The sequence below is a fragment of the Sinocyclocheilus anshuiensis genome, unplaced genomic scaffold (assembly GCF_001515605.1).
Source record: "Sinocyclocheilus anshuiensis isolate Anshui unplaced genomic scaffold, SAMN03320099.WGS_v1.1 scaffold891, whole genome shotgun sequence".
NCBI lineage: Eukaryota > Metazoa > Chordata > Actinopteri > Cypriniformes > Cyprinidae > Sinocyclocheilus > Sinocyclocheilus anshuiensis.
Genome location: NW_015546076.1, coordinates 276,976 through 281,716, shown reverse-complemented (window position 1 = coordinate 281,716; position 4,741 = coordinate 276,976). Strand labels below are relative to the sequence as shown.

The 4,741-nt window shown below is 35.3% G+C and overlaps 1 protein-coding gene across 2 annotated transcripts in view; it reads right to left on the bottom strand.

Moving 5' to 3' along the window:
• The window catches only part of esamb (endothelial cell adhesion molecule b), a 49,852-nt gene that overhangs the window by 34,682 nt on the left and 10,429 nt on the right, over positions 1–4,741 (bottom strand). The gene's annotated exons all lie outside the window — the stretch shown is intronic.

Here is a 4,741-nt window from a genome sequence, read left to right as displayed (position 1 = left end):
CGTTATAAAAAAAAAACAGGTGGGCTCACCCACTTGCGCACGATAGAATAGAAATATTTAAAAAACTAATAAAAATGACAAAGGTACATAAAACAATTATTAAAACAGTCACACTTTAAGGTCCAAATCTCACTATTAACTAACTATTAACTACGACTTTTGCCTCAATAAACTCCTATTTTACTGTTTATTAATAGTTATAAAGGTAGTTGTTAAGTTTAGGTATGTGGTAGGATTAAGGGATCTAATATGGCCATGCAGAACAAGACATTAATATGTGCTTTATAAATACTAATAAACAGCCAATATGCTAGTAATATGCATGCCAGTTATAGTGAGAATTGGTCCTTAAAGTGTTACCATTAAAGCTTAAACTAAAATGTAAAAACTGAAAATATAAAGTACAAACTGTGAATATAAAGTAAAAATTTTCTTTTATATATTTTTTTATTTAAAAAGCTAATTCAAACATATTAAAATACTATAATAAGATAATAACACTAAAATAACATCGATAGTAAGCATGATTTGTGTTGTAAAAGCAGCCATTTTCACTTCCATCTGCAAACAACTGTTAATCATTTGTGACCCTGGACCACAAAACCAGTCATAAGGGTCAATTTTATTAAATTGAGATTTGTACATAATCTGAAAGCTGAATAAATAAGCTTTCCATTGATGTATGGTTTGTTAGGATAGGGCAATATTTGGCCGAGATACAACTATTCTGGAAACTACTCTGAAAATCTGGAATCTGAGGGTGCAAAAAAATCTAAATACTGAGAAAATTGCCTTTAAAGTTGTCCAAATTAAGTTCTTAGCGATGCATAATACTAATCAAAAATGAAGTTTTGATATATTTATGGTAGGAAATTTACAAAATATCTTCATGGAACATGATCTTTACTTAATATCCTAATGATTTTTGGCATAAAAGAAAAATCTATCATTTTGACCCATACAATGTTTTTTTTGGCTATTGCTACAAATATACCCCAGCGACTTAAGACTGGTTTTGTGGTCCAGGGTCACATTTGAGTTACCAAATATAAATTACTTCGTAATGCTTAATAATGCTGGTCAAATCAGTTCATAAAGCTGCCAAGAGTCAACTCTCCAACCGTAAGTATTAGAGCGGGGATCTGTTGTCGTTCTGTGGTGTGAAAGATACTGCAATTAGCACCCAGTACGATTACAGTAAATGGGTTACATTATGCAAGAGTGTGCGATCAGAAACGATGACCCTTCCCCCTGACTTCTTCTTCCTGGGGCATTTTGTGGATCCTTAGGGGATTGGACGATGTTCCTTAGTCCATGTAGCTAAGCTGTCTCTTCACACTATAATCCCATTAACAGCCCAAGCTGTCTTTACGAGGAAAAAGACAGGCCGATTCTGGCCTTAACGAACAACATTTCTTAATCTGTGACTTTTCAATTCCCAGTACAATTGCATTTGGCATTGCTATTAATTCAGAGAGTGGGTGTAAACCCTTTTTCACATGCTACAAGGAGGATTTCAGCAGGTCTACTCTTGGTTATCTAGGTTACCAGCCAACATTTTAAAATAAGACATCTATTACCTGGAATTATTACTATAAAAATGCTATATTAAAATATATCAGAGGAAAACACAGAAGTTGTTAAGCTAAACAAGTCTGATGCAAGCTGTCTATAGAAATAACCTTTTAAGTGCCATCTGAACTGAAATGAATGGAACTTCATCACACCAGCTATGATGGATAGATGTCCTGTTTTGACAGAAAGAAATCCTTTGCCCTATATTTTGGATAGGAAACCTATTCTATACACCTTATGGTATTTTTTATTTTAACTGAAACAGAACATTCTTCCCCTCCAACAACCAAATTCTTCACAGGCCTAAATGTGGGGGTCTGATGAGGAAACACGTTCCCCTAAATAATTGATCACACCATCAGTTCCCTTTAAATTCTACACTGTTTCCTTGGTGCATGAAAGATGTACTATCTTGACAAGATAATCGCATGAGACGTATTTGCCTTAGCTAAACAATGACACAATGGGTTACTATCAATAAAATAACAGAAAAGTGGGGTCTTGCTATAACTGAATACCCTAGAGAGCATTTAATGTAGTCACACATTTTCCCAAGTATTACCATCATGCTTCTCCGCTTGACAGTAACAGTCTGCTGATCAAAAATAATAGATGCTCACCAAAACACTACTTCATTTGCCTATGAGGGAAGCCTGAGGAGAAATGCATTTCAATCCTAAAATTACACTCACTTAGGGATGGAAATCACAAGGAATCTAGTTCAGATTAAAGTTTTCTTTCAGTAATTTTGAGGAATGAAAAGGTGAATTTTCACTTCAAAATGGCACAGAAAGGAAGAAAAAAAATATTTTTTAAAATGGGTTATTTTCCATAGGAGGATCTAATATGGTATAGATGTCTCATATTATCTATTCCACTTTAACTATAATTGAAATAAGATAAACACCATAATCAATATTAATAGAAGCTGTGCAAGCTCCAGGAAACTTCATGTTTATGCGGAAGCTGTTTATATAGGCAAGATAAATGAAATTCAATCTGTAGGGGGAAAAATGACTATCCAAGTAGCCTGCTTACTTCTCTTTTGTACAGCACAATAGAGAGGCGCTCTTTACATTAAAAAAAGCTCTTATCTGCTCTGCGTATGGAACATATTGTAGCTATGGAAACTGATGGCTGCATTTTACTGCTTTTTATCAGGCTTTATGTTACAAACTTTGACAATCAAATGGTTAATAAACAGCACTGAGCCCAGTGTACACAGCACAATTTCCACAGCAGAATGTAGAGCACTCCAAACCTCCACAGACTAGGATGCCGGGCTTATCAGGTCCAAGCAGGTTTCACAGATGCTGCTCTGTGCGTGGAACTGGGACTACATCAATTTAGCAACCAAGCTGGGGAAAATTGAGGCCTGACATAGAAATGAGAAGGTAACACAACTTTAAAGATGACAACAAATTTCCAGCTGGACGCATTTGCTATGAAGCCAGAGGGTTTTTTTTGTTGTTTTTTTGCAGGCTGCATTTATTTATTTTAGAAAATAGTCTACACAACTGTGTTCATAACTTTAAAACTTTTAAAAATATAAATATATGTTTTGTATACATACACGCATTGTTTGAGGTCAGTAAGATTTTTTAATGTTTTTGAAAGAAGCCTCTGATGGCCACCAAGGCTGAATTTATTTGATTAAAAATAAAGTAAAAACAGTAATAATGTAAAATATTTTTACAATTTATAATAACTGCTTTGTATTTTAATATATTTTAAATTCCAGAATTTAAAAAAATAGAATTTAATTCCAGAGAGATAACAAAGCTGAATTTTCAGCATCATTCTTCCAGTCTTCAATATCATTCTAATATGCTGATTTGCTGCTTAAGAAACATTTTGTCACGGACAAGGTGTGCGGAGGCAGGCAGGATGACGAGGACGACAAGGATTCAAATAAGGATATTTAATGTAGAGACAACAAGGCAGATTCGGGTAGATGAGACACACACACTCGGGGTAACATTCACAATAACCGACAAACTCGAATACAAGAGACAGGAACAGATATAGGGCAGATAACGAGGGGCAGACAGGTGAGCACAATGAGGTGATTAACTAATGATTGAACGGGCTAAACCAACAAAAGGGGGAGAAACCACAATAAACAGTCCACAGGGGTGTTACATTACTCCCCCCTCCCGGAAGGTGCGTCCTCGCACCGTAGAAACAGAGGGAGGGGCGGAGGGGGACTAGGAGGAGGATCGTCCAACGGCGCTGTGTGCATTGAATTTATTTAATACACGAGTTTCACAATTTGAGTTGAATTACTGAAATAAATGAACTTTTCCACTACATTCTAATTTATTGAGATGCACCTGTATATCAGGCTTTTTGTTACAAACTTTGACAATCAAATTATTAAGGGCAAATGGTTAATAAACAGCACTGAGCCCAGTGTACACAGCACAATTTCCACAGCAGAATGTAGAGCACTCCAAACCTCCACAGACTAGGATGCCGGGCTTATCAGGTCCAAGCAGGTTTCACAGATGCTGCTCTGTGCGTGGAACTGGGACTACATCAATTTAGCAACCAAGCTGGGGAAAATTGAGGCCTGACATAGAAATGAGAAGGTAACACAACTTTAAAGATGACAACAAATTTCCAGCTGGACGCATTTGCTATGAAGCCAGAGGGTTTTTTTTGTTGTTTTTTTGCAGGCTGCATTTATTTATTTTAGAAAATAGTCTACACAACTGTGTTCATAACTTTAAAACTTTTAAAAATATAAATATATGTTTTGTATACATACACGCATTGTTTGAGGTCAGTAAGATTTTTTAATGTTTTTGAAAGAAGCCTCTGATGGCCACCAAGGCTGAATTTATTTGATTAAAAATAAAGTAAAAACAGTAATAATGTAAAATATTTTTACAATTTATAATAACTGCTTTGTATTTTAATATATTTTAAATTCCAGAATTTAAAAAAATAGAATTTAATTCCAGAGAGATAACAAAGCTGAATTTTCAGCATCATTCTTCCAGTCTTCAATATCATTCTAATATGCTGATTTGCTGCTTAAGAAACATTTTGTCACGGACAAGGTGTGCGGAGGCAGGCAGGATGACGAGGACGACAAGGATTCAAATAAGGATATTTAATGTAGAGACAACAAGGCAGATTCGGGTAGATGAGACACACACAC